Source organism: Ursus maritimus, unplaced genomic scaffold (assembly GCF_017311325.1).
Source record: "Ursus maritimus isolate PB19 unplaced genomic scaffold, ASM1731132v1 scaffold_5, whole genome shotgun sequence".
Taxonomy (NCBI): Eukaryota; Metazoa; Chordata; class Mammalia; order Carnivora; family Ursidae; genus Ursus; species Ursus maritimus.
Window position 1 is genome coordinate 64331191 of NW_024426663.1, and position 26217 is coordinate 64357407.

The 26217-nt window shown below is 43.8% G+C and overlaps 1 long non-coding RNA gene across 1 annotated transcript; it reads left to right on the forward strand.

Moving 5' to 3' along the window:
* The first annotated feature begins 961 nt into the window (after nt 1–961).
* On the forward strand, nt 962–14523 carry LOC121100761. Its single transcript, XR_005832543.1, has 3 exons — nt 962–1462; nt 10402–10606; nt 14219–14523. It is a non-coding gene; the product is annotated as an uncharacterized LOC121100761 (long non-coding RNA).
* Nucleotides 14524–26217: the final 11694 nt, after the last annotated feature.

The following is a 26217-nucleotide window of genomic DNA, read 5'->3' on the forward strand; positions in this document are numbered from 1 at the left end:
CAAGCGATTCGTCTGCAGCATCACATATAAGTGTAAAACGTTGGTAACTTCCTAAATGTTCAAGTAGAGGAGATTAATCAGATAAACTATTGTACTATGCCCAGCGGAACACTATATAGCGTGATTTCCAGGAGATAGTAGTAAGTGGAAAGAAGCCAAGTACTAAAGACCATATTTAGAATGCCAACAGTTTCATGATAAAGAAGAGAAAATAAGAAAATAGGTGTGTTTTTTTATCATTACAAAAAAAAATTTCAAACAAACAAAACACACATAAGAACAATAAACCCAGAAAATAATGAAGTTGGTGGCCAATAAGGCAGGGGTGGTAGAGGGGAGAGAGGAGGGTGTGACATTTCACTGAGTGTATCATTTTGTATGGTTTTGGTTTTTGAAAGCATCTTAATATCCTACGTAGCTGAAAATAAAATTAAATCAATACGGACAGATAAACAAAATTGACATGGAAAGCAAATTGAAACAAATGAATCTAACTGTGGGTCAAATGAATACCACAACTACACAGAAGGGTAGAAAGGAAGGGAGGAGGGAGGGAGGGAAGGGAAAGAACCAAGGAAGGGAAGGAAGGAAAGAAGGAAGGAGGATGAAAAGAAGGAAGGGAGGGAGGAAGGGAGAGAGGGACGGGAGGAGAGAGGGAGGGAGGGAAAGACCATAAGGCTTTATCTCTATGGCGTCATCTTGTACTACCCCCTCACTTAGCTCCAGACACGCAGACCTTCCTGTTGTTCCTTAGACAGGCCAAGCAGCTCCCACATCCGGGGTTTACACATGTTTACAGGGCTCTTTCTTCTCACTTGCTTTCAGATTCTGGTCACAGGTCACCATAATTGAGAGATCTTGCCTGCCTACCACACTCCTTTCCTCTTTGATGTGTTGTTGTTTTCTCTAGCACTTACTGGAAGACACATACATACCTATATAAAATATAGGGTGTGTGTGTGTGTGTGTGTGTGTGTGTGTAAGAGCCTGGTCCATGGGAGGTGCTCAGTGGCTATGTGACGAATGAACGGCTCATATTGTTGGTCCAGACAAATGAGCGCAGGTGCGAAGCCCCGATGCCAAGCAAATGTTATTTCCCATTCTTCATATGCCCTTCTTTGCTTTAGGGATTTCCTTTTTAAAGCCTAGAACCTAAAAACCAGTCAAGAAATGCAGCAAATATAGCAGAAAGAGATGTGTTCTGCCTCTAGCTCTTTCTGACCAATCAACTCGGCTTCAAGGGCCTGGGGGAGCTCTTTTTCTCCCTCTACAGCTCTTCCATTTAAAATGGTAATCCCAGGTCTCATTTTGTATTTTCTCCTGCACAAGGATGTGAAGGTCACCCACTTAGAAAACTCTTCAGTTGATGTGAAATGCATTTAGAAGCAGCAATGAAGGCAGTATAAAAGTGAAGATGAATTGAAGCTATTTGTATTCAGGAAAAATGTGCTGGAGGAGTAAGGTAAGAAAAATGTGTCTCTCCAGCAGGAATGCTTTATACATGGTTACAAAATACCCATGGGCCACCACCACCAACTACAATTACAACCTCACTTCTTTCCAGAAGCAGCTAGGGCAGGCAACAGGCAGGATAATGACGACGTGCCTGGGGCACTTCCGCATGGGAGGCATCAAAAGGTCTGAGGAAAAGCTTGAAACAATTTCATATGTTGATGGCATTAAAGCCCTAACCAATGGAAACATAAGAATTCAATGGATTTGTTGTGCTTATTTCACAGTTTAGTCGTGTTTCCAATTGGAATTCTAGAGTAGAGAAGCATCCTCATCTTTTCTGGGCTTTAATTTCTCAAGGCGGGTCATTGCAGGCTTTTCTAGACACCCGGGCAGCTCTTCTGCAAATCTGAACTCCATCCTTCATCAGTCCAAACTTACCTTTCCCAGTCATATCTTCTCTGACCCAACAGAGAGCACTTTCAGAATGTCTTAAAGCTTCCAGCAGCTCAGACAATCTCGGTATTTTTCCAGAATAAAAATAGTCAGCCCTTGTAACTTCTTTTTTTGGGGTGATTTGGGGGAGCTGGGAGGGATGGGATGCTGGTCACAAAAGAAAAAGATACTAACGTTTGATTCCCTTAGATACACGCGTTCAGCTTGTGTGGATACCCTGGATGGAATTCTCTATGTGCTAAAACGTAACCACAGGTGTTCACAAGCAGTAGCATAGATTCCAGTGGAATGTGGGGCTAAACCACCTCCACAACTTTTAAAAAATGTGGTTTTTAAAAAATTTTTGTGGATAGTCTGGGTCACTCAATGTCATTGTTCCAGCAGTCATTATAAGTCTAACAAAAATAAGTTTAACAAAGAAATTTAAACCCTAATCTTCATGATTCAAGGATTTAACTTTCCATCTTTTTATAATAAAATACGTTCAGATAATTCACTTGAATTACCCAGAATCATGTTTTTTTCTCCCCTTCTAACTCAAAATAAAATGGATTTTTGTATCATTTCATAACATAGGGTTTTTCATACTGCTGGTCATGAAATTGATTTAGTGGGTCATAACAAGTAGTCTCTTAAAGAAATAGAATAAAATAGAATTGTCTGAGTATAGCGAAGAAGGGAAATTATTTTTCTTAAAATTAAGCAAAACTATGTAAATGTATATCTATACCATGTGTTTGGCTGCATTGTAAAATGTACTGTGGATCATAGAAAAAAGTGTTTTGTTTCGTTTATGAAAACCATAGATTGGGGCACCTGGGTGCTTCATTCAGTTAAGCAGCTGACTCTTGAGTTAGGCTCAGGTCGTGATGTGAGTGGTGAGATTGAGCCCCACCTCCAGCTCTGCGCTGAGCGTGGAGCCTGCTTAAGATTCTCTCTCCCTCTCCCTCTGCCCCTCCCCCCAGCACGGGCAAGTGTGCACATGCATCTCTCTCTCTCTCTCTAAACAAAAACAAGACAAAACAAAACAAAAACCATGTAAAAATCAAAATAAAAAAAGAAACCCTTAAGAAAACCATGGATTTAATATTTGCACTTTCATAAGCAGTTACCAAACACCCATGGTAAATAAGTAAAATCTAATTCTTAGATTAGCTAAAAAAGAAACACTACTATTTATGTGAACTAATTCATAGAAAGATAATCAAAAATATTGGATCTTTGTCAGGAAAAATAGGTACTTTACTACAAGGAAAATACATTGCTAACTTGTTAAAAAATCACTGCCCTAAGTCAGTTTATAACCTGAAGGATAAAAAAAAAAAAAAGAAAAAAAGAAAAGAAAACTTACCTTAAATAGACTTAAGATTTATGATAACTGGGCTCTGGTGGCATTTTGAGGGCTAATTTGAAAATTTTTTATTAAAAGGAAATGCAGACAGATTTATTGAGAGTTAAAAATCTTAAAAGAGGCCTTTCCAGGGCTTATTTCATTATGACAAAAGCTGATGAACACTCAGTGGTGACCATGACATCTTTGGCATTTTGATGAGTGATGGGTACTTGACGGATACTGCCCTGGACTTTACCCTGGTTCTGGAACCTTCCATGGCTTCCTGTGTTACGATCCCACAGGGAATCAGGCTGGGGAAGGAGAGTACTTCTCATGTCCTGTGGCAGTCCATATCAGCAAAATAAGATTCCAGCGTGGGGGCTGCTCTGGGACTGAAAGAAAATGTGGAAGTTGCACCTATAGATTTTCTTGGGATAATGAAGGGCAACGATGGCTGAAGGCGTTTCCTGCGACCCACCGAGATGACCCCAGACTTCTGAAGCAACCTCGTGTATTGGGGGTCATCCCTGGTACCAGTATGGGCTATAGTGCTCTGACGTGACCATTCATCCTATTTTGCCCTCCTTTGCCCAGCCTAACATTAATTGCTGTTTGCCAGCATCTTCGGAACTCATCTGTCCCTATCCCACTTCAAGGAACCCTTGTATTGAATACTTCCCCCTTTTTTGAATAGAAAATCAGCATAGAATGTGGTCCCTGAGTAAAAACTGAACAGTTGAAAGAAGTACCTGCATCTTGATTTAATGCTTTTGGGAAAAAATCTTGGTATAAAAATTAATCTAGTCCATCAGTAAGAATATTTGAAACTGACTGACCGGCCTCTAGGAGTCTTGACAAGTCATTTTCAAAATGGCACAGACTATAAATGGGAAATGGAAAATGTTTTGGCTGGGAAGGAGTCCAAAAAAGTAAAGTACTCCTAAAATTTATTTCACAGCGTCTAGATATTCCTGCCCTCATGCTCTCTTACAAGCAGTGGTATAGGTTTAAAAGCTAAGTTCCTAAGCCCAAACACCATAAATAAACCATCAGAGAGACCCTCTGTGAGACAAGATGGTATAAATATTAAAATTATAACAGTGGTTGCAGCTTAAAACGTTTTCTCCTCAGTTATGAGAATACTGCCTGCTAACTCTAGGGTGCCCTGGTGTTCAAAAGAAGGCCTAGTGAGAAAAGTTTTGAGGTCTACAGAGCATTTGTTCACTATGGTATATGGAATATGATACATAATGGCCCCCCAAGGATGTCCACCGTCTGATCTCCAGAAGCTGGGAATACATAACCTCGCATAGCAAAATGGACTTTGCAGACGTGATTATGTTAAGGAACTTGAGAAGGAAAGATGATCCCTGTTGTCTGCTTGTGCCCAGAAATCACAAGGGTCCTCATGAAAGAGGCACAGGAGGAGTCAAAGTCAGAGAGAGAAGGAGTAAGCAAGAGTCAGAGAGGAAATAAGATGTTATGCTTCTCGCTCTGAAGCAGGGAGGAAGGGACCACGAGCAAGGAATGCAGGGCAGGTTTGGGAAAAAGCTGAAAAAATCAAGGAGAATAAGGGCACGGATTCTCCCCTTCAAGCTTCCAGAAGGAAACAGCCTGGCCAAAACCTTGAGTGGAGCCCAATGACACTGATTTCTGACTTCTGACCCCCTGAAGAGTAGAGAAGCATGTATGTTGTCTGAGTGAGTAGGTTCAAGCTAATTTATTACAGCAGTAATGGGAAACTAATACATCTACCAAACTCCTAAAAAAATAAAGGAAAATAAAGAGGGGAAGCCCCTTGTATCACTTGTACTTTGGGTGAGTGTATGTGATTCTTAGGACAGCTGTGGGACCCCCTCCCCACCCCACCTTCCGAAACCCAAACGGGCCTTAGCTGAGCCTTTCCTTCAGCTGCTACCCATGTAACAGCAGAATAAGAAAGGTGAAAAATGTCCTCGCTCACCCAAATAATCTGCAAAATTCCATGATGGAAAAACATTCTGACATAACATCTCAGGCAAAGTGCAATTTTAAAAAGGTAAGCACACATACCAAACAGGATCGGTATAGAAACAATACTTACCGGAATATATGGACACTGAAGTTTTATGTGTAAGTAAGATTTCCACGAAAGTTATCTTAATTTTCAGGATTCCTCCTTAAATATATATTTATATAATATATATTTTATTATATATATATTTATTTAATATATATTAATATATATTAATAAAATATATTTTTTATTTAATATATATAATATAATATATATTTATATAATATAAATATATATTTATATAATATAATATATATTTTGCTATTTACTTTGGACTGAATCAGGTAATTCAAATGAAGTGTAAATCAACCACATCTCAACAAATGAGGTAACTTGGCTATTTTAAATGAAAACTTATTAAGTATTTTCTCCACCATTAAAATTTCAAGAGCAATTTCATGCTGTCAGAGACATTTATTCTCCAAACTCTTTTTCTTCCTTCTTAGTTTAGAATTCACCACTAAGTGAAGGACTCTCCCTTAGCGTCTTACCCCCTTACGTTAGCAATGCTTCAGACTAGGTCGGGGAAAATACGAATGCCCCATGGTTTTGATCATCTATTAATGTTGGGCTTTCGTATCACACACACACACACAAAGTAGTAAGGAGAAGAGGAATGTCAAATTCTCTGGAATTTGGTATTTCTGCAATAATCTCAATGAACCAGATGTTTCTTCAGGTTCAGTGAAAGTGCTTACAAAACATAAAGAGAAATCCTGAAAAGTCAAATTTGCATAAGATTTGAAATATGAAAGTCCAAATGGTAGAATTCAAGAGCTTGCAGGAAAACTTAGGTCATCATGTCATCTTATCCTGTTTTGTTTTGTTTTGTTTTTGCTTTTTTGTTCTGTTTTGGTTTTGGTTTTGTACTGTTTTTTACAGGGGCGAGTTGGTGCCCGTGTAAAATACAGCCCGGGGTACAGAAAGTTCATGCAAGAAAGTATTCACCCTAAAAACTTGCAAGTAAGAAAGGGCCATGCAGCAAGCTGGCAGCAAAATGAGAAACAGCCTCTCAGAGAAAGGTCAAGAGATGATGTGGAGTGAAAAATCTCCAGGGAACTGTCACTTTCTGAAAATGAAAATGACAAAAGTGACAAATTTCAGAGAGTCTGAGGAGAGCAAAGGACAGAAGTTGAAAAACACAGAATAGAACCACCTGCCGTCTTCCTCTGAGAGACCAGTCAAGGTCATTTCCTCAGAATCCCTGAGGAGTTCACCCCTAAAGAAAGAGAAGGGGAGACCCTTACTCTGATCATTGTTAATCGGGAAGAGGTGCCTCCTGACCGAGGTGAAGGCAAGAAGGCAGAGATCTGGGCTCTCTGAGCTGACATCCATGGCCCCAGCCTTATTACCCAAGCTCCTTCAGTACTTTTTTCTTTACTATTAGAAATAGGGGCCCCTGGGTAGCTCAGTCGGTTAAGCATTTGACTCTCGATCTCAGCTCAGGTCTTGATCTCAGGGTTGTGAGTTCAGGCCCTGTGTTGGGCTCCACACTGGGCATGGGGCCTACTTAAATAAAAAATAAAATAAAATAAATAAAATAAAAATAAAAAGATAAAAATGCATAGAAGGTTCATACCAATCTGTTTCATAGTGATCTCCTGAGCAATGATGACCAAGCTTAAATCTACACCCTCAGTGCACACACACACACACACACACACACACGCAAGTGCACACACAAACTCACAGTAAAGAGTTATTAAGCCACTCCCCAGTTGGTGACACCTTGACCTGTCACTAGCAGGGGACACATTCTCTCCTCTTTCTTTCCCATCCTGTTGTCTCTTTCCATCTCCCCCTTCGTCTAGGTACTGGGGGAGCATGGACAACATTGACTTGCGCTGCTGATAGTATTCAGCAGTTTAAAAGGTTCAAAGCCTTACCCTTTGTTGCGTGTTTAAGCATTTTGAGAAACAATGCGGCAACTCAGGTCCCAGAGCCCCTGACCTGGGGCCAAATGCAAGCTGAACTGAGAACAGTCCTGAAGGTTTTCACATACATATGCAAGCCTATCTCCCAACCAGTCACTCCAGCCTCAAAGAGATAAAGACTTGAAAAAGCCTCTCTTCAGAGAAGAAAAGATGTAATATTTGTCCAACCATGAAAATTCTTTGCCTTTTTATTATATCATCTCCAAATTTGGGATGTGATTTAAAATGTACAGATAGCCATCATTTAACTACTTTGAGATAAGTTTATATCTTTGGGGTTTGAGTCATTTCTTTCAAAAGTTATTTTTAACGATGTTCATTTTTGGAGAAAGCGCTAGAATACAATGTCATTCTGCAACAGTGGTTTTCCAGCAAATGCTTTTTGCTTTAAGTTGCGAAAACAACATCGATTATACTGCCAAACGCTGCTAAAAAAAAAAAAAAAGGAAAGAAAAGAAAAGAAAAGAAAAGAAAAGAAAAGAAAAGAAAAAAAATGCTCTGTACCATAAAAGGATTTGGAGCCTTGTTTATTATCATCTAAATTGTACATTGTACACTTGAGGGCAACAGATTGTATGCTAAAAAGCCTTTCCTATCTAGACCAATAGATATTATAATAAAACGATTCAGAAGTTTTTGCAAAAGCCTGATTTGGTGGATTCCTAATCTAAAACAAATCTTTTTGTTCCCCCAAGACAAACGCTGATTGTGTGCCTGCCTCGATTGCTTTGCCCAGCAGTGTTTGATAATCCGGGTCACCCAGAACAGCAGTGAAAGAGATTAGAGGAAATGACAGAGATGTTGAAAGTGTCTGAATTCTATCCCCAAAGAGCAGCACTCTGAGGCACAAAGGCTGGTTTTTGTTTCCCCACATTGCATCACACGGAGGTATTTTTATGTTCCTCCCGGGAAATATCAAAGAAATTTCAGAGGGACAAACCTATTAGCATCGATCGAACGAATCCAAGACTCTGTCCTAGTCAGAGCTAACGTAATTTGCCTGGTTTCAAAGTTTACGTCCCTTTGGAAACGGAATATGAGTCCAAGTTCCCATGGTGGTGACCATGTTTCTTCAACCAACTGAGACGAAGGGAGCCAACTGTATTTCTGTGTCTAAATAGAGGTTGAGAGTGTCGACAACGTGGGGCCTGATCTCATGATTTCCTAACGTCACTGCAAAACCAAGGAATTGACTTGGAGTTTGTGCATAATGATATGTACAAATATAGGCTGGTCATGGATAAAAACAAAAGTAGAATTCACTTTTTGTGATGCAGGAACAACCTGGTTTAGCTAATGTCTCCTATACTCTCGTATACAGAATATTCTAGGCTGAACTTGTACATTGAACGGGAAAGAAAACCAAAGGATTTGAGTTATACCATTCTTTTAAAACTCTTCTGCATTGGATCTATTGCCATCAGAAAATATAAGCTTTATAGCTTTTGTATTGTCCAAAGAAATGTCCCATACTACCTGATCATACAGATCTTGCCGCTTCCCATCAAGAGGTGGAAACTATGTCTCTTTCTCTTGAGGCTGGGTGGGCCTCCAACCAGTAGAATGTGGAAGATGCTAGGTCACATGACATATGAGGCTAGGTCAGAAAATACCATGCAACGTCTTCTAGTCTCTTTTGGAAGAGTCAGTCACTCCTGGAGCCCCAAGCCTCAATGTCAGTAAGAAGTTCCAGGCAGCCATGCTGTGAGGAAGGCCAAACTAAGCCAGGCAAAGAGACCTCATGATGAGGCCCCAATACCACACGAAGAGAGAGAGAGATGCCTGGCCAGCCCCCAGCTGTTTCAGCCACTATCTGACCTTATTCAGACAAGCAGAACCTACCCCCCACTGCACCCACCAAATCATTCGTGGATTCCTGACACATAGAAACCAGGAGCAATAACAAATTCTTTTTGTTGGTTTAAGCCACTGTTTTTGGCACCTGTTCGATAAGGGGCCTTGCCGTAGGTCTGTAGTGTAATGATCAGATTCTCCCTCCATTTCTCTCATTCCACTTAGAACCGAGGAACTCATGAGAGAGCAATATTATCTGCTGAGGGCTCAGAGCTGTGTCCCTTTCCAGGAACTGCCCTCAGCCAAAGAGGGCTGCCTTGCTCCTCCCAAAGGACAGCCCACATACAGTACTGGTTGATGCAGGATACTAAGATCTGGTGCCTTGCAATCCTTCTGACCACACGGAAGGGTGGTTCACAGTTCCAGAACTCCTTTGTACATAGGTTAAGACTTTAGTAGCAACTGTATGGACTCAGCTTCTTCCTTGGCTCAGTCCTGCTTCCCTCACCATCTTATAGGTGTTACTCCTCAGCGTCTGCTTCATTAAACTACTGCACACCAATCTCCATTTCCAGGACAGTTTCCAGATAACCTGAACTAAGACAGAACTTAGTCAAGTTAATTACCATTGGAAAAGAAGCTGACGTCAGGCTCTAAGATTCTGTAATTCCCTGGTTTTTCCAATAGACAGCAATAATAATCAAAGATACATTGATTCTGCTAATGACATGAACAAAGTTTCTAAACAACTGACTATGATCTGTAGACGGAATGGTTTCCCTGCCAGGCTTTACGGCATCCTTTATTCATTCTGATACTTGCTAGACATGATCTAATTCACCTGCCCAAAACCGATTCTGGCTTGGGAAGTTTTGAGTACATGATGTGTCTGAAGAGAGTATGTTAAAAATAAAGGTATTGTATTAGGGATCAGTATTAGTAATGAAACACTAGAAACAAGACCACAGCCATTCCTAAATCTTGGTCTTAGACACGCGGCAGAACTTAAATAGATATCTGCTATAAATCGTGAAGAGAGAAAAGTTTGTACCGCAAAGCTTACAAGATTCAAAGGTGCCTAGTTCTATTTTTCTTGGAAGAAAAGATTTCATCTTCTTATTTGTTGTTTCCTGTCTTATTTTATCCAGGCGTCTTCTTTCAGAAATGATTTGTTATTTCCCAAGAACTATGAAAAGAAAGACCAAATTCAGGGGTCATTGCTAGAGTCTGATGGTAGGGGAACAGCTCAATGATTTAAACCACAGGTCTTTCTTATTTTTCAAACCAGGTTCTAGCTTCCCCTTCAGGCATTTATAATAAATTCATGAAGATGAGCTTCAGGCTTGTTTTCTCACTTGTCAATCTTGTGTTTGCAGGCTCTTCCATACCTTCACATGAGCATGGGTCCCAGCAGGAGCTACTGATTTCTTAAATCTTTCAAAGTCTTCTTGGAGCCATTATATCACCACTAAAAACAACCGACTGTTGAATGGGAACATGCATTTATTGGCTTCCCAATACTCTTCATGGTGTAATATGGAATTGTCTGTCCTACACTACTAACTTGGGAAGCAAAATAAGGTACCATTCTTTTTACTGTTCAATTTAAGTTGCCTTAATTCCCCCCAATCCACCTGTGGGGAAAAGCATTTCTTCCATCCCTGGAGTCTTTCTTTGCAAAAGAACTCCCTAGACTCAGAAGTGTTTGCTTGGTTCAGTGGGCCAGCTTTGATGACCAGCTATTCCAGGAGAGAGACTAGAACACTGTCCTTGGTCAGAGTCTTAGTCTGTTCAGGCTGCTGTACGAAAATACCGTAGACTGTGTGGCTTACAAGCAAACACTTATTTCTCACAGTTCTGGAAGCTGGCACTGCCATGCTCAAGGCCCTGGTAGATGTGGTATCTGGTGAGGGTTCTCTTCCTGGTTCATAGAAGGTTGTCTTCTTGCTGTGTCCTTACCTAGTGGAGGTATCAATGGAGCTTTCAGGGGTCTCTATTGTAAGGGCATGAATCACTCCCAAAGGCCCCCATATCCAAATATCATCACATTGGCAGTTAGGTATTTAAGATACGAATTTTGGGAGAATACAAATATTCAATCTGTGCCAGTCAGTCAAGTAGTTGATGCTCTTAAGCTATAGTGGTTTAATTGTCACTGTGCCAATGCAATCCCTGCCTACTGAAGAAACCACAGTACATCTGCCAGTGCTGACCTGATAGGAGTTTCTCCCCATTCAGGGAAGAGCTGGATGGGTGTCTTATTTCACTGAGATTGCTCTCAGACCTATAGCTCTATAGAGACCCAGCTCCTCACCCTACACACAAGCTTGGTCACCATCCCAAGGTTACTCATGATGGCAAAGTAGCTGCGTCAGAGGTACCCAATCATCCAACACATGTTCTGCCCAGAATTGCATCCCCAACCCGGTGGCACTTGCTAGTATGGCTTAATTGGGGCACAGTCCTTGGAAGATGAGTCCCCAGTGCTGCTTCACTGCAGGTGTGGGGATAGGCCAGGATCCACTGACTCAGTGGTGCTGATGACATAGCCTCCTCAAAGCCAAGGTCAACAACCACATTACTTCGCTCCATCCTCCCACTTCCTGACCCACTGTGATTCCCAGTCAGCATTCTGACTGTCTCATCCCCATAGCCCACCATCAACAATCAAAATATAGACCGACTGTCCTAACACACATAGACTTGATTCCCCATAACACATCAATAAGGAGTAGCAAGAGGCCTAAAATAATATCATTACACAGTTCTCTGATTCAGCTCCACTAGGTCTATGGGACCTCCTGTACCTCTCCCCTCAAAATGTAGCGTGATACCTGTGGGAATTCTCAGAGGGGTCCTGCACGTGGTCGGTGAAGCCCTTCTTTTCCATATTCAGTTTTCACTTCTTTTAACGGTCACAGCTATTCTCTGCTGCTCACCGTGGAATTCTCTCCTTATGGCTGATCCGAAGCATTACTTCCAACTGCAACCCAACGTCAGTCACCATTGACAATGACCGCAACACCAGAGTGCTGCCCTGGCTCCTTCCTGGCCAGGTCACTAGCTTATGACAAGGCCATTGGTACTCCCCAGCCAAGTCACATCAGTGCAGGTGCTGTGCGCCTGAGGGAGCCATGTTCCATCATCACCAGCTCTGGAGGTCTGTGCTGCTGGCACCTCATCCCCAAGAGCTCATTACCTTTTGTCCCATCTCACTTTAGCCCTTCTCCCTTGGACATAGGCCAGCACCCCCCAAGGTAATGTCGAATCGTGCTTCCCCAGAATTCACTTTGCTTTAGGGTCACTTCTTGCCTAGTGGATGCCCTGGTCAGACGGGGAAACAGAGCCTAGCAGGCCCATCCACAGACCCTCCCGACATGTTCACACATGCCTGCACCCTGGGGCAAACACAGTTCAGCCTCCCGAGGCAACCCTCACTGCCAGCACGAGGCCGCATTTGCTTCACGGATTAGGGATGACCAATAGGGGTGTGCTCAGAACCTGTGGAGAGAGGCTGGGATCAGGAGGGGCTGAGATTTCTTCAGCAGGACTGCATCATGTGCTGAAGTTCACCGGGATAAGACGGGAAGCCACCAGAAAGTTTCCTGATGAGGAGGAGGAGGAATGTTCGGGGACCACACCTCAGTTATAATTTTTGTATGTCCCCCTTATCTCAACACCGAATATCCTCATGAGTATCCTTTATAGGACCTACATTTTCCTGCCAGGATGAATAACACTGCGTGCTCTGTGAAGAGGGAGACCCTCCATAAGATGAGGGTGTCTCTTTTATGATGGCCTCCTCCACAGGCCCAGGGATTCAGAGCACTGTAAAGTACTTTGAGGAAAAAAATTCAACTTTCTAAAATCCCTGAAGGGAAAACTGTCAGCTCTCTTCCTGAGGAGTCAATTAATTAAAGTTAAGTCCCCTCAAACACCGCCAAATGCCGTCTCCCGATGAAAGGACATGCACGCGCTTTCCGCTTTGACCCCTTGTCTGCAGTCGAGTACCTGGCGGATTTGCAGAAAGTAGATTGTGTGCTGATTTAACAGAACTGGGTATTAGCTCACAAGGAAGGGAGATAAAGAGTTCAAGGACAATCCCAAGCATTTCAAGTTCAGGGCTTTTCATCTTTTTTCCCCTCTTCTGCTCCTCTTTGCAAAGCTTTCATCTTTTTTCCCCACCCACACATGTATTTCTTGAACCGCTTCAGTGCCTTCTTCTCTCGGGGGTGTGTCTGGGATGAACACTACTTTGAAGTCTGTCTGGTTTGGGCTTTGAGTAGGCACCTCTCTCAGCTAACGATACCTCCCCTTTCGGATGTTACAGAGATGCGATGTGATCCCCATGCAAAGCTCCGAGTTCAGTGCCAGGCACAGGGGTGGACACAGAGCAGGTCACCATCAACGGCTAGAAGAGTTGTGTTCCCACATTGCAAAAAAAAAAAAAGCTGGTTTTGCCATTAGGGGAGCACCGGCCTTTGTGGGGGTACTTAGTGTGGTCCTTCCAACCCTAACCCTGTCCCATCAGGTTGACACAGGTGGGAAAGCTTAGGCTCGGAGATTTCTTCTCTACTTTTCATCTTCCACATTCCTATTAAAAGGCACTCTCCAGTCTCAGCAATTACCATCCCTTTCTACCATTAGAGATTAGTTTATTAGACTACTTTCCCAAATAAGTACAGGAAACAGAGCATAGAACAGGAAAGTTTAAGAATGCCTGGTATCAAGAATTAAAAGAGAAACACGGCTAGCTTAGGTGAAGTGGGAGATGGAAGCAAGTGAATGGAATGCCCGCTATAGACCACAACAACCCAGTTAAGTGGGTATCAATCCCCCTCCAGTAGGTATACACTATTTGGGGATTTTTAAACATGAGAAAACTGAATTTCAGCGAGGTTCATAATTTGTGCCACCACTGACTCGGCAGCTAAGATTCCACATCCAGACAGCCCAGTCCTTCTGCCATGCTACCTCCCTGGATTCTGACCCCTCCCTTCAATCATTTTCCTGGGGAAGCCACAGCTGGGAGAGTCCCCACCACCTCTTACTTAGCACAGCTCCCTTTTCAGGCTCCTGGAACTGTCCCTGCTTCTTAACCTGCTGGTTGAGAGTCTAGTGATCTGTCTTACATCACATGCCCTGGAATAACAATTAAAGATAACTAGCATAATAATACTATTGTTTATCAAGGGTTGTGCTGTACTGGACACGGTGCTATGCAATTTACAGACACTGTCGCAGAGAGAACGCAACCTAAGCAAATACCATCACCGCCCGTTGGCATTTGACCTTTTCCTTGGAATCCAAAAGCCACACGATCTCAATATGTGTTCAGGTCATGGAACCAGCCTGTTAATTGATCCAGAAACCAATTTCTCATTTTATTTTTCGCTGCTGATTAAACGCCCTCACCTGCCCTCTCCTGACCCTGAAATAAAATTTTCGGGTTCTTTCTGATTTCCAATCATGCTTGGATAATAAAAGTTCTCTGGTTACCTTCAAACATTATTGAGTCCGGTCCGGTGGAAAATTACAGAGTTCAGGCTGTTCTAGGAGAGTCACAAAACTCCAAACTCGTTCAGAGTTAAAGCCTCTCCCTATCACCCCATCCGGGTCTGCTCTACCCTGGAATTCTGCTATGAGGAGGGAGAGGGCAAATGTTGGGCCTCCTCCCTCTGTACTCCCTTCTCTTGCCCACAGTTTCTGCCCTAATTGCTCTGTGACTAGGCCCAGGGGTAGGGGTATAGAGAGAAGATACAGATGTAAACTGATGTCCATGCCCTTTAGGCACGGGGCGTGTCTGAGGTGGGCTTGATTCTAGCGGGGTGTGTCAGCAGATTCTAGGAGAATCTAGCTGGAGCCTTTGGCCACAGTGCCCTTGAACAAGCAATGCCTCTTTCGTTCAGAAGTCTGTGCCTCTGTGGGGTCCTTTTACTCCTCCGGACTATCCTTGTGGACAGGCCGGCTTTCTCCTATAAGCCCACATCTGATCCATGGAAACCATCATTTTGCACTGCCATCTTGTTCACTCTCAAGGACGTGCACTCTCCCATTGTTCTGCCAAATGTGGGCTGACCTAGCCTCACATGCAAGCTGGGGATGGGGTGTGTCTAACTGTCTGAGTGGGCCCTTGAAGCTCCTTTCACTGGTCTTAAGGAATAAAACTCTTCCCTTTTCAACAGCGACACTTGGGAGGGAGAAGGGAAATATGACAACACTCCAAACTGCCTCTGAAGAAAGTGTCTGAATTCTTGGTCTGTGTCACAGAGCTTCTGCCATTTCCTTGGCAAGTGGGATCTAACATACTTGGCACCTCCTCTTTTATTCTCTGGTTGGAGGCTCAACTGAGACAGCACAGGAGATTGTGAAGACCAATTATGTTCCAGCAAGGGGCGCGCATTCACATCCCTACCCTTGTCTTCCACCCCTCACACCTGAGAGATCCTGTGCTTTGTGTCAGTCAGAACTCCTTGTATTGTCAAGTTCTTGAGCAACAGACACCCTGTTCTCTCTCTCACATGTCATGACTGCATACACACCCTCATCAGTTGGTTCTTGTTCCTTAAATACTTTACCATAAGCTGCTGAAAGCCTTTTTTTTTTTTTTCCTAGAATTCCATTGCCAGCCTTACAGTTCCTCTCTTATGGCAGAAGGGAAGGGTTATATTCTGTGCTCAAAAGATTCCCAAAGAAACCACAAAGACAAGGCTGGGCCAAACTCCACAGTAGAGAAGACACCAGTGCATGTAGCCAGGTGTATATACAACTGCAGGACAGACAGAGGGACAAGGAGAGGCATAAATGAGCAGATCTACAGACCCAAGGAATGGTAGGAGATAAAGATTCGCTACCGACACCCGGAAACTAAGACTCACAGACATTTTCAAAAGTGAGACCACACCCAGCCATCTGTAACTGTCATAACACCAACAGAGGGACCTGGAGCGTGCACCTGATATGGTCAAAGTTTGGGTGTGAGATGAATAGCCACTGAGAGAACATAGGGCTGAGAAGTTATCATTTCAGCTCTCAAATAGCACCCAGGAGTTCTTGAAAAGTTTTACATGAAACTACAACCATATGAAGCAAGTCGGCCTTGCTCACCATTCAGGGCCCCCAGAGCTGGTGTGAGCTTTCCACCTCATAAATCACTGTGCCCAAACCTGTACTTCTAAGTGGCAGAAAACGTCGCAAAGGAGCCAGCTGCTCAGCAGTCAGAGTCTTCTTCAGGCTTCTCCCAGAGTTTAGAGTCGGCTTATTTACTAGCAGTAATCAGCTTTCTACTTTCCAGAGATCATCTTTGCCTGGAGTTAATCTGTAGATAATCCAAGTAAGGAGTTCCGGCCTCGCAATAAAATGGATTCCCTCTACCTGTTGATGGAGCAGGTACAAGATTATGGAAACCTAGTTATTCCCTAACTTTACCCTCCTCAGCTTTCTAAGGAAGATTCTTTGAACTGCTCTGCTTCCCAGCCTTCATCTCTTAGAGACGGTAGTAGGTAAAGAGAATCAAAGTAAATAGGGACACTTCATTGATTTGCATGAATTCAAAGAAAGGAAGAAAGAAAAAACTGGAGCTCTCCAAAAAGGAAAACTTCCAGAAACAACAAGGAGAAGAGGATGCAAGCCTAAGCAGCAAGACCACTGAAGAGAAAGCCAGCAAGTCCTGCAGATTTGTAGAGACCATTTGCTGGGAGAGCTTTGGAGGGGCCACTGCTGGGCCGGGTGGAGCTTCACGGAGCTGACCAGGTAAAGAGTTTTCCAGGAAGTTCAGTTGTGTGTTACATGATGTGACCTCCCTCCAGACACCTTCAGTAAAGACTCACATTGCATTTCAAGACTTGTGGAAAGCTGAAGTGTCTCTTTGATACACGCTATTGACTTGGGCTAGCCCTTAGAGCAAGGGTTGATGGACACGGTTTAGGTGCCATGACAAAGGTTCACATTAATGAGATGTTGATAGTTGACCTACCTTGAGAATGAAAAGTCAAGAGCGTTTAACCCTGGCAAGAGCGTTTAACCCTAACTCACATGTGCTCACGAGCAAGACAGATGAGCACCCATATGACCAGTGTCCTGCTCTTCTCCCCTCGTTTGGACCCAGGCTGCCATCGGGCATCACTGCAGTGACAGCTGAGCCCCACCACATCTGCTGGCTCTTCCACCACCTCATTCAGGCCCCACCATGTTGTTTCCTGGAGGAAATGTTCCCCAAACATACAACCATTTCTCACTGTGGATGATTTACTTTCTTCCCTGGATTTTTCTGTATTTCCCAAATATGCTGTGATAAACAAATAATATACATGGTTAAAGTCGTTTAATATGCACACATATTATTTTAACAGAAAGCAAGGAGGGACACCTGAATGGCTCAGTTAGTTAAGCATCTGCCTTCAGATCAGATCAAAGGAGGAGTGAGGTGAACAGAGTCAGGGACAGAAAAAGACAGAAGGACACATACATGAAAGAGAAAGTAAAAAGATAATCCTTTTGTTGGTGTTGGGTAAAGAGGCTTTGTGAAGGTCTGCAAGATAAAGGAAAAAAAGCTAAGTGAGAGGGGAAAAAAGAAGACATCAGCAAGAGAGAAGAATAATGAGACTAATGAAGCATCATTCCAGAAAAGGTGAGCAGGGAGGGTTCAAGAAACAGCATGAGTCAAGACTCACAAGGCTATTTAAAAAGTAAGAATGCTGAGGGACACTGGGGTGGCTTAATCGGTTAAGTGTCTGATTTGGCTCAGATCATGATCTCAGGGTCCTGGGATCGAGCCCAGCGTCTGCTCAGCAGGGAGTCTGCTTCTCCCTCTCCCCTTGCCCCTCTCCCCACTTGTGCTCTCTCTCTCTTTCTCTCATAAATAAATTAAAAGAGAGAGAGAGAGAAAAGAAAGCAAGCAAATCATCTTCTTAATTGTAATAGTGATTCAAGAGCGGGTCAGTCAATTATAGTTGCTTATAGAATCCATGTCTATGGACGCTTCCAAAGAATGAAATCAATGACTTTGACTTTGTTGATTTGGAAGTTAGCCCTCTTGGACGCATGGACCTAGAACGAATAGTCCTCAACCATCCCTTCTTTCTCTGTAATAAGGAATTCTGCTTCCTCTCTGAGCTTCCTTCCTGCCAATCCATTTTTATGCTGCAGCCCAGAAGATCTATGTCAAATGACACACACTTTAGCCATCTTCAGAAACCTACAATCTTATCAGCAGAATTAAAGCCACACTGTTCTGCCAGGTTTTCGAGGTCTTCCATACACCGGCCACTTCACCTCTCAGATCCCACCAACCACAGCCGACACCCTCCACACATCGCTGCCCCAGCCCTAAGTGCATCCAGGCTAGCTCTGTCCTGCTGGTGTGAGACCCCGCTCCTCCTTCCCCGCCCTGCCCACGTCCACTAGACCCTTGAAGGTCCAGCTCGGGCGTCCCATCCTCCCATGCACCCTCGCCTGTCAGCTATAATCCATGCTGTGCTGATAGCTTCCATTTTTAAATTCCTTTGACTTTAATCACTTGTACAATGTGCAGGTTTTTTTCTGTCTCTAATTCCCTACATAGTTGTCCTGCACTATTTATTTATTTTTTTTAAAGATTTTATTTATTTATTTGACAGAGAGAGAGACAGCCAGAGAGAGAGGGAACACAAGCAGGGGGAGTGGGAGAGGAAGAAGCAGGCTCCCAGCGGGGAGGAGCCTGATGTGGGGCTCGATCCCAGGACTCTGGGATCACGCCCTGAGCCGAAGGCAGACGCTTAACGACTGAGCCACCCAGGTGCCCCTGTCCTGCACTATTTAGCCCTGTAATATATTACAGCGTATTATTACAATCCAACTTACAAGGCCGCCGTTGCAATGCGAGAGAACCTGATGTTGCAGGCCTCCCACGAGTGGGCTCTACACAGCACCTTTTAGCAAGGAAGCGCACCTCATTCCATGGTCGTTCTCTCTGGCCCCCAGAGATCCACCTACTTCAGATTCCTATTTAATTGCCTTGGAAGGGCTCTTTGACTAAGATTATAAAAGGCAACCAACAAAGGTAACTTAAGAAGCAATAGTTTCACATGATGAGCTATGGAATGAATCCTATTACTAAACATTTAACTGATGCATTTAAATTATACAACAAAATGGATCCAAAGTTTGTTCTTCGGGATATTTATAGACATCATATCTGCCCACGAAGAACAGGCAGTGGTCAAATAAATTCAATAAATACTGGGTTCAACAAACAAGTTTCCTTACTGCAGCATTTCTTAAAGTTTCGAAACACTGGCGTTGGGAATCTCCCTGAGCGGGTTAGGTAGTGCATGTGGGTATTTCTACAAGGCAGTGGACCACAGGCCCGTTTTCCTATGGAGTGACTTCTGGGGTGCGTGTTCCAAGGCACTCAGTCTGTCTGACACTGATGTGATTCAGACCTTCCCTTCCTAAGCCCTAACACTGGGGGCTCTAGAGGCCCATGGCCCGGCTTCCACTCATACCTGCACCAGCGCTGTAAGCCGAGGACATTTCTCCAGCACTCGGCGCCTCCTCTGTAATGTGGGAACAATTACAGAACACGCTTCAGGAGATTTTGTGGGAGGTTAACACAGGTGACGGGCTTACACAGAATCTGGCCTCTAGTGCATGCTATTGGTGATAATTAGAGCTAATCCTCAAGTGCCATTTCTCTAACATAGCTTTGCTGTGACTCTTAGCAATGGGGAGGATCCATGGAAATCCTCAACCGTCAGGAAGTCGAGCTCATGATTTTTGAAAATCACTTGCTGTTCTTGCCTGAGAAAAAGTTCCCTTCTGTTCTCTGGTGGGAAAACGAGAGAAAAATCGAAGAGAAGACAACAGGCTCTAGGCTGGGGGTGACCTCAAGGAGTTATTTTCTATAACTCTGCTTCGGGGGGTCAGCAAACTGCTCCTGTCAGTGACCAGACAGTAAATATTTTAGGCTTTGCAAGACATTAGGTCTCTGGGGCAACGCCTCAACTCTGCCGTTAGAGCGTGAAAGCAGCCGTAAGCCATACGTAACCGAGGGGGCATGGCGATCTTCCGGTAGAATTTTATCTACGAAATCAGATAGCTGGCTGGATTTCACCCACAGGCCTGGTTTGGTGACGTCTGCTCTGTTATTAACAACCCTGAGTCTCCCAGCCAGGGTGTCTCTGTCCACCAAATGTCGGGAAGGAACCTGACCCCTCTGGGAGCCAGTAGAAATGAGAGAAGCCAGTCCAAGAAAAAGGCCAACAGATTTTGGACTGAAGGGCAGGAAACGAATGCACGGTCTCCGGTGACGTTGTAAACATTTGGGGCAAGTCTGCCAAAGCCTGCCCTACCTCGGGACTCTTGGTTATATGAGCCCATAAATTCCCATTACAGTTTAAGCCGAATTGAGGCGGGTTTTCTTGTCATGTGCAAACCAAAATCTTCTACTGAGACGACATGATTCACGGCCACATTAAGTACATCAATGAACACTTCATGGCGGATGCTCTGGGTGTTGGATTTGTGTTTTATCTGTAGTTAAAACTTTCTCGCTGACTGACTCAGAAAAGAAATGTAATGACGAAATCCCATTCTGAAATGAATTCAGAGTCATTCATCTAAAAACATCTAAGCACTTTCGTCATTTCTAAAGTGCTTGGGGACATTATCTTTCAAGTGTCTATTATTTCTCGTTTATTTATAAAGCTCTCTTGTATTTTGGTTTTATTGCTTCTGGCTCTTCTGTTATTCTACATGAGAAAAGCAAGCAAATTCACCCATCAATCTCTAACCCTCAAAGGTCTGACTCTAGTTGAGAAGAACTCTGAATAAAACCAGCAGTGGCACTTGCCATGCCTTCATAAATCAGCTTTTTCTTGTCAGGTTTCTTTAATGCCTCAGACTCAGCCCTAAATGGAAAGCTCCAAGATGCTGTGGCCGCCATTGCTCTCTTGTCTAAAGCAGACAGGGTGGTCAGGGCACTCAGGCAGAGGGTCTGGAAGTGTTTTCCAAATCCACTGGAGACTCTGAATCTTGAACACAAGAAATGGTACAGGACTTACTTATGGCATTTACCCCACAGCTGGGGACCGTGCCTGTGAGGCCTCTGAGTGTGTGGCAGAAACTCCACAGCAGACGTCACCCATCCGCATGTGCACACACGCTCAGACATTCCCTGTGTTCATGAAGCCTCACTGACTTGCAGACCATCTCTGGAGGATTGATGATAAACACCGTCTTCGCCTTATCCATCGGTTCCCACATTGCCCGAATGACAGCACTCGATGGACCCAAGATCCCATTTGGACATTAGGGGTGGGTCACTGATTTTGTTCATGTGTTGAGTCCGTTGTCTGGGCTGCTGTAACAAATTACCGTAAACTTAGTAGCCTCAAACAATACAAATGCCGTGCCTTACAGTTCCCTAAGCAGAAGTGTGATGTGGGTGTCACTAGACTAAAATCAAGATGTCAGCAGGGCTGCATTGCTTCTGAAGGCCACAGGTAAGAGTTTCCTCATCTTTTCCAGCTTCTGGAAGCTGCCGACAGTCCTTGGCACATGGCTCTTTTTAGTTTCCAAAACCATCAAACAGGGATGGAGCCACATGGAATCACTCCCAACTTATTTGCTGCCTCCCTCTTCCACCCAGCTAATCCAGGATAATCTCCCCATCTCAAGGTCAGATGATTAGCAATCTTAATTCTGTCTGCAGTCTGAATTCCCCTTTGCCATGTTAGCCTAATGCATTCAGAGGTTTTAGGGGTTAGAACATGGACACTGTTGGGGGCCATTATTCTGAGAGGGACAGGTAAGGAAAAACACAATATATTGAATGGCAGGTGATATTAAGCACAATAGAGAGAAGCAACACAGGAGTGGGAACCAGGTATTCTGGACCTGTGTGCTCTTTTATACAGCTTGATCTGAGAGGGCCTCCTGAGGAGCGGACCTCTGAGTCAAAATCTCTGAAAGATAAGGGAACTAACCACGAAGGTGTGTTTGGGGAAAGCTTTCCTGCAAAGGGAATAATTAGTGTCAAGTCCCTGAGGTGAGAGTGTGCTAGGAGTGTTGGAGGGACAGATGGTCACGTGCAGAGCCAAAGCTGCAGGAGGCATGGAGGGAATGAGAGAAGATGGACAGAGAGGGAACCAGGAGCATCCCATCACACTTGACTCAGTGGAAAATGGAGGCATGGGTTTGTTTGTTTGTTTTCAGTATTTTTAGAAACATTCTACTTTTAAATAATTTTGGATTTCTAGAAAAATTGCAATGATAATCCAGAAAGACCCCACCTACTTTTCACCCAGTTTCCCATCATAGTAACGTCTTACATAACCGTGACATTTACCCGAACTAAGTAATTAATGTTGGTACAAAGCTATTAACTAAACTACCTACCTTACTCATATTTCACTGTTTTTTGCACTCACGTTCTTTACCTGTCAGGATCCAACTCAGGATCCCATGCTGGACTTCGTCATGTCCTCCTCTGATCTAGGACAGCTTCTCATCCTTCTCTTGCATTTCATGACCTTTATGTGTTTGAAAATACGGTCAGGTACTTGAGAAATGTCCCTTGATTTAGGTTTGCCTGGCATTTTCTCATGATTACGGCTTGGGGTTACGGGTTTGGGGGAAGATTCCACACAGGTGAGTGTCCTTCTTTTCACATACCTAGGTCACGTGACATTGCCCTGGTTAACTACTGGTAGTGTTAAATTTGATCCCTTGATTTAAGTGCTGTCTGCCAGGATTCTCCACCGTAAAGTAACTCTTTCCCCTTTCCATACTCTATTCAATGAAAGTGAATCCTAGGTTCAGTCCACATTGGAGTGGAGTGTTAAGTCCCACCTCCTAGACTAAAGAGTTATCAAAGACTTTGAGAACCTATGTTAAAACTGCCACAGTAATTAATGAGTATTTCACACTTTTGCAGATACTTCGAAGCTATGGAAATACCCTGCTTCTTAAAGTTTTGCCCACTAATATTGGCATCTATCAGTGGATCTTGACCATAACAAGTAGTGTTTGAATGGTCGTTTTCTGTTTCCTTCATTCCTGCTATGTTTAATATTTGGAATTCTTCTGTAAGGAAGTTTTATCCCTTTTCCCCTTTTTATTCATTTATTTATATCAAGATAAGCTCATGTGTAATTGTTTTGTTCTTTGGATTATAATCCAATACTATCATTATTTCTTGGTTTCTCCAATTGGTCTGGCTTTGGACATCGGGAACTCTTCCAGATTAGTTCCTGTGTCCATTTGACAAACCCCCATTTCTTATTTTGCTTTTAGCATATTTATATGTCTTGGTACTACAAGTTGTAGTAGTATTTTCTTTGTCCTACAAGATTTCTTGGTACTCCAGGCTCATCTTAAATTTTCTCTGTACCAGCCCCAGAACCAGCCATTGCTCTTAGCAACACTGGTTCCTCCGATTGGAGCGTGGTATTAAGAAACCAAGGTCTGGGGTGCCTGGGTGGCTCATTTGGTTAGGCATCTACCTTCAGCTCAGGTCATGATCTCAGGGTTCTGGGATCGAGCCCTGGGGTCAGGCTCAGCAGGGAGTCTCCTTCTCCTCCCTCTCCTTCTGCCCTTCCCCCTGCTGCTCATGCTCTCTCTCTCCCTCTATCTCAAATAAATAATCTTAAAAAAAAAAAAAAAGAAAGAAAGAAAGAAACTATGATCTGGGTACAGGTGTATCATTGGAGAGATTTGGGCAGAAGAGAGATACACTCTGACTTATGTTTTTTAAATGATCAGTCTTATGGCTGGGTTGAAAATAGCTACATGGGGGTGATTGTTGCAATAATTCAGACTCCCTGAGTATAATCTAGAGAAGTTGTGTGGTGAATAATCTGATCACCACGAAGTGCCTCAGGTTCCCTTCCGCGAACCTCCCTGCAAACCGTAGCTATTCTCTATTCATCAAACTTTTCTTGACCCCCACTGTGTCCCAGGCATCGTGCTATCTGCTGATGATGCAGACAGGAAGAAAAGCATTCCTTCTTCCTGGGACACTCACAGGTGCAGCACAGTGTAGGGAGGGGGGTAAACATTTGTAAAAGGTCAAGTGTTGGTGTAAAAAAGAGAATAATTTTTATTGGAAGACCAAGAAATCAGAACCCAAGGTTAAGAGGATAGTTCTAGAGTTGTATTCACAGGGTTGGAATCTGGGTTCTATGCTGTATTCGCTGATGACTCTGAATCTTTGAGCCTCAATTCCCATACCTGGAGGAAATGACATCATTTCCTTGTAGAGATCACCCACAGTGAAGTTTTGTCTTCATCCTGCATTTCCCGGTTGTCCTGCAGCTGGAGGGGGGTCATATGTCAGATTGTAGCCAAAAAAAAAAAAAAAAAAAAAAAGTGGGGGGAAAGTGGTGGGATGGCAGACCTGGGCCGTAAAACCTCCCTGTGATCTTCCACATACTCCCATTCCTTCTATGCAAAAGACCTCGGGATGGTTGAGCCACATTGGAACGGTATGCTCACTGCTTGAAGGACGGTACCCAGGAGAGACACACAGCCAGGAGCACGGGCTCCACGCTGCACAAGAACGAGAAACACTGGCTGCCATTCTGGGAAGGCATATTGCAAGTTAGCCTGTCCGGATTAGTACTCCAGCTCAAAGTTTGCTGGACACCTTAGGGAGGTAGAAAGCACATGATCGGCCCTCTGTAACTGAGAGCCATTGTTATCTTAGCCATGATATACAGAAGGAGACCCACTGAAGAGTTGGGACTTGGGGGTATTTGCTAGGTGGATGGAAGGTGAGAGGAGTCCAGAGTTTTGAGCAGAGAGTAAAAAAAGGACTAGTCAAAAAAAGGAAGAGGGGGAGAAATAGTGTAAGAAAGGGAGGAGGGGGGACATGTGACACGGGACAAAGGGAAGCAAGAGCTGCCCAAATCACTGATGGAGCAGCTGTCCTGGACTTTCCTACCCACCTCCCCCGGGGCTCCAGCCTGTGACATGGACAGTGGCACGGCCAGGCTCCCTGTGCCTGACAGAGCTGCTCAGAGCCTCGCTGACACTCCTCCCTCAGCTGTTCCAGATCCAGACAGAGAAACTGGAGGCCTGGCTTTTTCATTGTTTGAACCTGCTGGCAAGATCCTTCCTGGACACTTGTTTTTACTATTTGGAATGTGTTTCTTTTATCACCTTCCGGTCACAGGAACAGTCTTAATGGAGTAGAGGACCCAAACTGCGAGCAGGAAACTCCACGAAGGAAAAGCCAACCAAAGGATAGAGGTGTCCTTTGTCTCTCTGGTCTGTCAGGGAACAAAGGACAAATGTGTAGAATAGGGCTGGAAAAGCTGCAAAGGATGCTTTTCCTTAACGCCCCCTGTGAGCAACACAGACGTTTCCCTGGGCTTTGGGGCTCAACATGAACCAAGGCAACAGTTTTTCTCTGTGCACAGGAACGTGTGAGGAGAATCCCGAGGCTTTCAGAAAGCACTACCCGTTTATCTTTTTGCTAAACTTGGGAGCGTTTACGGAACCAACAAGTCGTTGTTCAAGGCTGTTGAGCTCTGAGGTTGGTTAAGTTAGGGCTTCTGCTTAGGTGATGAAAAGGAGCCATGTCCGCAAGCAGAAAACTGACACCCAGCCGATCAGAGCAAATCTACCTCATTTCTTAGAGGAATCTTATCCCTCAGAAAACCACATGTTAGGAAAAATATAGCAGTCAGTGTTTCCAGGCAAAAGGACCACCCCCGCCTGAAAAACAGGAAATCACTAAAACAAAGAAAACCAGATCCAAATAAAATTTGGAGGCATGTAAAATTTATGAACTCTTTACAGTGAGATGTTTATGTCCCGGCCTCAAAAATTCTTGTGTCCATGTCTTCCCCTCCCACCTTCTTGAGAGTTTTCCAGATTTCCTGTCTACCAGTAAGCATTTGGGAGTAATGCTTCCTGCCAAAGGACCCACTTTGAGCAAGCCCCAACTACAATACAGGCTTCTCAAGGAGCCCCCTGTGTGTAAATTAAAGCATATTAGCCCATCCTGCCCTTTTCCTGGAAAGGAAATCACATCTCCTTGTGTGTATCTGTAAATCAAAACCCACTTGTCTATGGTGTTCTCTTGAGCATGCCAAAACAGAACCCATGCAGGCTTGGCTTGGCTGAGGGCTGAGCACACAAAGATCTATTCAACGCCTCTGGACTTTTGAGAGAATCATATGGTCCAACAAAGGTCAACAAGATGATTG